The 8313-nt window shown below is 47.2% G+C and overlaps 1 long non-coding RNA gene across 1 annotated transcript in view; it reads right to left on the minus strand.

Annotated features, from left to right (window-relative positions):
• LOC129048715 (uncharacterized) overlaps positions 1-7966 on the minus strand; it is a 35258-nt gene extending 27292 nt beyond the window's left edge. The window contains exons 1-3 of the long non-coding RNA XR_008511292.1: positions 7900-7966; positions 1610-1720; positions 172-268 (exon numbers count right to left, since the gene is read on the minus strand). This is a non-coding gene — a long non-coding RNA (uncharacterized LOC129048715). The remainder of the gene's footprint in view (positions 1-171; positions 269-1609; positions 1721-7899) is intronic.
• Positions 7967-8313: the final 347 nt, after the last annotated feature.

The raw sequence follows: 8313 nt of genomic DNA on the forward strand, positions 1-8313 counted from the left end.
AAAAGAAAGAAAGAAAGAGAGAGAGAGAGAGAAAGGAAAGGAAAGGAAAGGAAAGGAGAAAGAAGGAAGGGAGAAAAGAAGGGAGAAAGAAAAGAAAAAAGGAAAGAAGAAAGAAAACCACAAAGACGGGGGTTGGGGGAAGAGGGACTCTGGCAGAGAGGGGATGCTGACCAGGCAGAAGACAGGCAAGGAGTCCTCTGATCCATTACAGGCTGTGGCCTCCACAGTGGGTCAGAGCTGGATGTCTGTAGACACACACTGGGAACATCTGGAAACCAGAGCAATCAAGGAAACATTCACTAGAACATGTATCTTTTTCCTTTCCAACCATGGATCTCAGTCCCAACACTGTCTTTGTGTCAGGAATTGTGTTGCACAATTAAGATTCTCAGAGTGGTAAGATGTCTAACAACAATGGCAGAAAGAGCTGGTCCTGTTTTGGGGGGAAGAGAGGTGGATACAAACACCTAAGAACCGTCAAAGAGAAGGAGCAACACTTACAAAGAACTGGGGCCACTGTTAGCAGCTTCAGGGGCCCAGAGATCAATCCCACATATGGAAGAAGTTTCTTACCATTAGAACGACCCCATAATGAAGGCTGGGTGCGGTGGCTCATGCCTGTAATCTCAGCACTTTGGGAGGCCAAGGCAGGCAGATCATCTGAGGTCAGGAGTTTAAAACTAGCCTGGACAACATGGTAAAACCCTGTCTCTACTAAAAATACAAAAATTAGCCAGGCGTGGTGGCACATGCCTGTAGTCCCAGCTATTTAGGAGGCTGAGGCAGGAGAATACCTTGAACTCTGGAGGTGGAGGTTGTGGTGAGCTGAGATTGCACCACTGCACTCCAGCCTGGGCAACAGAGTGAGACCCTGTCTCAAAAGAAAAAAGAAAAAGAAAAAGAAAGAACAACTCCATAATACAAAAACAGGCTTAATAATTAGTGTAGTCCATGTAACTAGAGGTTGCAAAGCTGAGGTCTTTGTCTGGAATGCTACAGAGATGTAGTACTTGGATAGCAGCTAGATTAAAAACCTTTAAGTGACCTTCTAACCCTAGATTCATTGCTTCTAAAAATAATAATAATGACATAAATGAATCACATGAATAAGATTGTAGCCAGGCACAGTGGCTCACACCTGTAATTCCAACACTTTTAGAGGCTAAGGCCAGAGGATCACTTGAGGCCAGGAGTTTGAGACCAGCCAGGCAACATAGAAAGACCCCTTTTCTATAAAAAGTCAAAAAAGTTAGTCAGGAATTGTGACATGCACCTGTAATCATAACTACTCCAGATGCTAAGGTAAGCCTAGGAGTTTGAGGCTGCAGTGAGCCATGATCACACCACTGCACTCCAAGCTGGGCAGCAGAGCAAGATCTTATCTTACAAAAATTAAAAAATAAGATTGCAGTGTTGGTGGGCAAATTTAACCTATTGGAGAGAAAAAATCTGAGAGGCATCTGCTTGTGTTCAAATGCCAATTAAAAAATCAAGTAGCTCTTTTATTAGTTCAAGTAGCTTCTTTAAGGATGTCTGGTTTTTAGCCCAGTTCCCACTAGCACAGGTGAAGTAATCTTCTAGGTATGGTAATGTTGATGAATACACTTACCAGGTTTTGCCCACTCTAAGCACCAGGATCTTGACTGTAGTCATTTGACATAAGCCCATCCGGTCTAGCTATGCCTGCACGATTCCTGAATGGCGTTCTTTATCTTGGGACCTTGTGAAGACAGCAGAATCACTGGTTGACAGTGAGTAAAGCTAAACTCTGGAGTGAAAACTATGTCATTTATTCTAAGGTTCCCTTGACACTGTGTTCCTCTGAGCCTGGAGGATTGTCAGGGGCCACCGATAAAGTCTCCTAGCTCATGAGCTCTAGGGAACTTCTGGGAAAACTTCTTTGGGGATAGCCAGAACAATGGCTTCTGTCGTGCTCTGGATTCCATTCCTCTTCTACACCCCGCTCCATTCTCATCTCACTCTATCTGGGTCGGAATGTTATGTCTGAATCAGTGCCCTTTGTTTCAGTCTCTCCATTTCCATTCACGTGAGAATTCCTTTTCTGTGATACCTTTCTCTTTAGCTGCTTCCTCCAAGAAGCATTTCAAAATGCTGTCTGCTTACCCCAGAAATAGCTTCCTCTTCTGTTTGCCTGTACAGGGGCTTGCTCTGTCTGTCTCTGTCTAGCCTGGGTGCCCTGGGACCTGTCTTTGTATCCTTTCTCTTTGTCATATCATACAGTGACCAACCATATTGATTTGCCCAGAACTGTCCTGGTTTCAGCACTGAAAGTCCCATGTCCTGTGAAACTCCTCTGTTGGTCACTCTCAGGGGGCAGAGACATTGTATGTGCCTTTGATAGAAGGAGTTATTTCCTGAATGGAACCCAAGTTGAAAATGAATTCACTCCCTATTAAGATAAAGCAGACCTGGGCTGGGTGCGGTGGCTCATGCCTGTAATCCCAACACTTTGGAAGGCTGAGGCAGATGGATCACCTGAGGTCAAGAGTTCAAGACCAGCCTGGCCAACATAGCGAGACCCCGTTTCTATAAAAAATAAAAATAATTTAAAAATACATTTTTTAAAGCTGAGAGGGGAGCTGACCTTGGTCAAGGCTACACAGAGAGCTACTGGCAGAGCCACACCAGAAGCCAGATGCCTGCTCCCTGTTCAGGGCTCCCAGGTGTCCTCTGTGGGAGGGTCCCTGAAGCTTGCCTGTCTGGCAGCCCAGACAATGCTGGGAGCTATCCATGTTCACATCTGCTTCCCTCACCAGACTAGGGGTTCCCTGGGGCCTGGAATGTGTTCTGACCCCTCTTCTACAAAACCAACATATCAGTGGCATCTGGGCACCTGGTTTCCCAGTTTTCCACAGGCAGACTGGACCATGACTGTCCTGCCAACCTCAGGGCTTTCTGTCCAGTGCTGCTGCAGAATCAGACAACCCTGGGCTCTATAGAGAGCTCCTAGTCCAGCTCCTGTATTGCTGCTGATAGGCAGGGGGAGGCCCAGAGGGGGTTCTGACCCGGCCACAGTCACACAGATGGCAAACCAGCAGCATAGCCTGCCTGCCAGGAATGCTCTAAATCAGAGCACAAAGAGTTTGGCTCAGATCCCTTCTCTTAGAGCCCCTCTCCTAGCGGGATGAGGGTCCCTAACTGCCCACCTCCCCAAACGCTGTCCTCCCAGAGCCTAGCCCCTCCTTGGCTATGGCACTTTGGGCACTTCACTTTCAGCCTTCATGCCCAAGACCTCTGCAAGTCGGCCCAGCTCATCTGCCCAACCCAGGCCATGCCAGCTGATCCTTCCTCTCCCCAAGCCAGTGCTGCCTCAGTGGGAAGAACCAAGTTGGAGCTGAGCCTATTTCCATTAAACCCCCAAGCTCTACCCCTTCCTGGCCTGCTGGGGCCTTGACCCCCAGAGGTTCCCTTTTACTGAGACCCCGAATAATATTTTCTGGGGACCCCCAGGTGGCTGGTTAGCAGCTACCATGAGCTTTGCTGATAATTAGAACAACAAGATTAATAGTGCTCAGTGGGACACAGAACTTTATGGTCTATGGGGACTTGCCCACGTGTGGAGCAACCATTGGTATCCACATGTGGCAGATGAGGAAACAGGCTCAGAGGTGAAAGGGATTGCCTAAAGTCACACAGCAATCCAAAGACAAGGCAGGATGGGAAGTCTCAGATTTCCTAACCCCCACTCCAGCCTCTGCACCAACCAATGACACAAATGAAAAAGTTTGTGAAAATTTTCCGTGTAAAATGTAAAATGCTGTGCTATTGGTTGGTGGGACCCTTCAAGTGTATTGAAGCTGAAGGAACAAGCATGACAGAACAGAGAGCCACTCAGTCTCCCAAATCCTCACTCTCTTGCTCTCTCTTGCTCACTCTTGACCGTTCTTAGAGGCCGATATGGTTTGGCTCTGTGTCCCCACCCAAATCTCATCTTGAATTGTACTCCCATAATTCCCACGTTTTTTGGGAGGGACCCAGTGGGAGGTAATTGAATCATGGAGGCAGTTTCCCCCATACTGTTCTCTTGGTAGTGAACAAGTCTCATGAGATCTGATGATTTTATCAGGGGTTTCCACTTTTGCGTCTTCCTCATTCTCTCTTTGCCTGCCACCATCCATGTAATATGAGACTTGCTCTTCCTTGCCTTCTGCCATGATTGTGTGACTTCCCCAGCCAAGTGGAACTGTAAGTCCAATAAACCTCTTCCTTTTATAAATTGCCCAGTCTCAGGTATGTCTTTGTCAGCATCGTGAAAAAGGACTAATACAGTAAATTGGTACCAATAGAGTGTGGCATTGCTGAAAAGATACCCAAAACTGTGGAAGCGACTTTGGAACTGGGTAACAGGCACAGGTTGGAACAGTCTGGAGGGCTCAGAAGAAGCCCAATCTTGAGTATGTCTTTATCAGCAGTGTGAAAACGGACTAATACGGAGGTCTTATAATTCTAAGCCCAACCTCCTCCAGGGAGCCTTCTGTGACTTAATCTTCCTCCAGCCTCCAGTGCTCTTTCTCTCCTCTGGATTGACCAGGACTGGCTGCCAATGCTGCCATTTTAAAGATTAGGATAACTGAGGTTCATTCTTCATTACACATTGAATAAGGCTGGCTTTGCACTGGGTGCGTGGTCACAGGGAATTGACACAGTCTAGTGGGGTAGCCAGTCAAAACCTTGTCCATCATATCCACTGTGATCTGTGCTACCACAGAGCTGAAGGGCCCAGAGGAGGAAACAAAGCGACTTTCATCACGGAAGACATCTCTTAAATGGATCAAAAATTTCAAGCAGATGAATAGAGTTCAGGCCACAAAGGAGGCGGTAAACAAAGTCATGAAGTGTAGAAAAAGCAGGAGGTGTGTTAGAGGGGAGAGAGAAGGTGGTTTGGGCTGCAATATAGAAGGAGAGACTGGGAGTCTCCAAAGATGAGGCTAAAGAGGTTGGCAGGGGCCAGAGGGAGGACAGTCTTGAAGCCAAGGACTAAACCCTCAGCATGAGGACATTGGAAAGCCAGAACCAGGCCTCAGACAGAGGACTAATATAGTCAGCTACATGTTTGAGAAAGCTCATACCCACTGTGGCATGGAGAATGTCTTAGAGTGGGAGAGAGAGACCAGAGGCAGGGCAACCAGCCAGGAAGCTTGGTGGTGAGGAGAGGAATAGAGAGGAGTATTAACAACAATGATAGGAGATGATGGCTGCCGTTTATTGAGAGCTTACTTGTACTAATGGCTGTGCCCTGGTAGTCACATACTTCATTTCATTTAATCCAAGGAGCAATTTCCATTACCCTTGTTTTATGGATGAGGGAGCTCAGAGGGTTAAGTAACTAAGCCTGCTTTGGTCATTCTGCTGGACAAATAGTGAGTTAGTGTAGAGTCCAATCCATCTCCAAAGCCATTCCTCTTAACTATCAAAGCTTAGAGAATCTGGCTGGGCATGGTGCCTCACATCTGTATTCCCACTTTGGGAGGCTGAGGCAGGTGGATCACTTGAGGTCAGGAGTTCGAGATCAGCCTGGCCAACATGGTGAAAGCCCATCTCTACTAAAAACATAAAAATTAGCCAGGGGTGGTGGCACATTCCTATAATCCCAACTACTTGGGAGGCTGAGGCAGAAGAATCTCTTGAACCTGGGAGGCAGAGGTTGCAGTAAGCCAAGATCAAGCCACTGCATTCCAGCCCGGGCAACAGAGTGAGGAAAAAAAAGTTGGAGAATCTTCAAGAGGTAGAATAGTCAGAATTTGACAACTGATTATGGAAAGGTCCAAGATGATGCCCAGTATTCTGGCTTGGGTGATGAGACAGATGGTGGTGATGTTGACTGATGTCTGGAGCTCAGGAGAGAGAGTGGATGCAGGCAAAGACTTGGGAGGCATATACTTATGATAGTGAACAAGATCACCTAGGGAGAGAGTGTAGTGTGAGAAGGACAGAACCATGGGGTGGGGGGGAAACAACATGAGACTGAGGCAGAACAAGAAATGTCTGTAAAAGATACTGAGAAACAACAGCCAGAGAGCGTGAAGCAAAACCAGGAGAATGTAATATCACAGAAGCTCCCTACGGCAGCTGTGGTCAGCAGCATCAAATGTTGCTGATGTGCCCCAGAGGACAAGAACCGGATGAAAAGTGTCTGTGGGGTCCAGTGATGAGGGGATCACTGGTGCCCTAGGTGTGAACAGGCCAGTGGAACAGCGAGCGTGGAAGGTTGGGAGTGAGTAAATGGAGAGAGAATAGATAACATCTTCAAGATGTTTGGCTGAAAAGAGATTTGGATGGTTGGAGGCTGATGAGATGTGTCCTAGGCAGTTCAAGCTTTTATAACAAAATACCTTAAACTGGGTCATTTGTAAACAACAGAAATTTATTGCTCACAGTTCTGGAGGCTAGGAAGTCCAAGATCAAGGTACCAGTGGATCCAGTGTCTGGTGAAGGCTGCTCTCTGCTTCATAGATGGCACTTTCTAGCTGTGTCCTCACATGGTGGAAGGGACCAACAAGCTCTCTCAGGCCTTTTTTATAAGGGATGTAATCTCATTCAAGAGGGCTTTACCCTTACAGCCTAATCACTTCCCAAAGGCCCCACCATTAAACACCATCACCCTAGAGGTTAGGTTTGTTTTATTAAAAAAAAGAAATTTTTTTTTGTAGAGACAGGATCTTGCTATGTTGCCCGGGCTTGTCTTGAACCCCTGGCCTCAAACAATCCTCCTGCCTCAGCCGCCCAAGTATCTGGGAGCTGAGACCATGCCTGACCTTTCAAATTTTAATTTATGTATTCATTCATGCATTCATTTTTTTTTTTAAATTTTTTAGATACAAGTTCTCACTCTGTTGCACTGGCTGGAGTGCAGTAGCACCATCATAGCTCATTGCCTCAAACTCCTGGGGTTAAGTGATCTTCCCACCTCAGCCTCCCATATAGCTGGGATTACAGGCACATGCCACTATGCCTGGCTAGTGTTTTCCATGTTTGTAGAGACAGGGTCTCACTATGTTGCACAGGCTGGTCTTGAATTCTGGGCCTCAAGCAATTCTCCCACCATGGCCTCCTAAAACGCTGGGGTTACAGGTGTGAGCCACCACACCTGGCCAAGATTTAACATATGGATTTTGAGGGGTCACAAACATTCAGACCATAGCAAGAAGTCAGGGGGACTTTTGTTGTACTTTAAAAATTGGAGATATTTGAGCATATTTCCCACAATTTGTGGGTAGGAAGCAGCCAGTAGAGAGTGAGAGGATGAAGGAATGGGAGAGGAAGAGGATGGTCAATAGAGGAGGAGGAGGAGAGCTTCTGAAGCCAGTGTCTGGGCTCCCAGTGGGAGTGGGAGACAAGAGAGTAGAAACAGTGCAGTAAAGGTCAGTGTGCAGATTTGGTGCTGGAGGGGGAGGGCCTATCCTCACTTAAGACTGGAGTGGTGGGGGAATTTTGTGAAGATACTGAGACTGTAGAAGTGCTTGTTCCCCATTGAATGGGACTGGGAGGCAGTATAGTGGTTAAATGCTCTGATCTTGGTGCCAGACTAATTTGGATTCAAGCCTGGCATTTAGCTCTCTGAGAACCTGTTTTCTCTTCTGCAAAATGGAGGATTGATCATCAGGTATTTCTTTTTTCTTTTTCTATTTATTTATTTAAGATGGAGTCTTGCTCTGTCGCCCAGGCTGGGGTGCAGTAGCGCGATCTCTGCTCACTGCAACCTCCGCCTCCCAGGTTCAAGCAATTCTCTGCCTCAGAATCCCGAGTAGCTGGAATTACAGGCACCTGCCACCATGCCTGGCTCTTTTTTTTTTTTTTTTTTTTGTATTTTTAGTAGAGACGGGGTTTTACCATCTTGACTAGGCTGATCTTGAACTCCTGACCTCATGATACACTCACCTCGGCCTCCCAAAGTGTTGGCGTGAGCCACCGTGCCCGGCTTCATCATCAGGTATTTCTTAAGTGCAAGCTCTGAGCTGGTGTGGTGCAGGTTGAGAAGAGGTAAGAGTCACAAGCAGACGTCATAAACATTTCATCCAGGTTGCACAAGCCACTGTCCCTCTCCTGGGACCATGGGGAAGTCCAGACACTCACAGTCCATCCACTGTCTCCCTCCACAGAAATCGGAGAGGCATGGAAATGTCTCCAGGAGGAGCCTGTGTATTTCAGGAATACTTTTAAGCTCAGAACAAAAAAAATAGCCCAACCCTTGAAGTTCCCCCTAAACCAGAGGCTGGCTGCCTGCTCCCTGTCCTGGCGCTGCTCTGCCCTGGAAACACTGGGAACGGTGGAGCTCTGTCTCTGCGTCTGGCC

The sequence above is a fragment of the Pongo abelii genome, chromosome 9, assembly GCF_028885655.2.
Source record: "Pongo abelii isolate AG06213 chromosome 9, NHGRI_mPonAbe1-v2.0_pri, whole genome shotgun sequence".
Classification (NCBI taxonomy): domain Eukaryota; kingdom Metazoa; phylum Chordata; class Mammalia; order Primates; family Hominidae; genus Pongo; species Pongo abelii.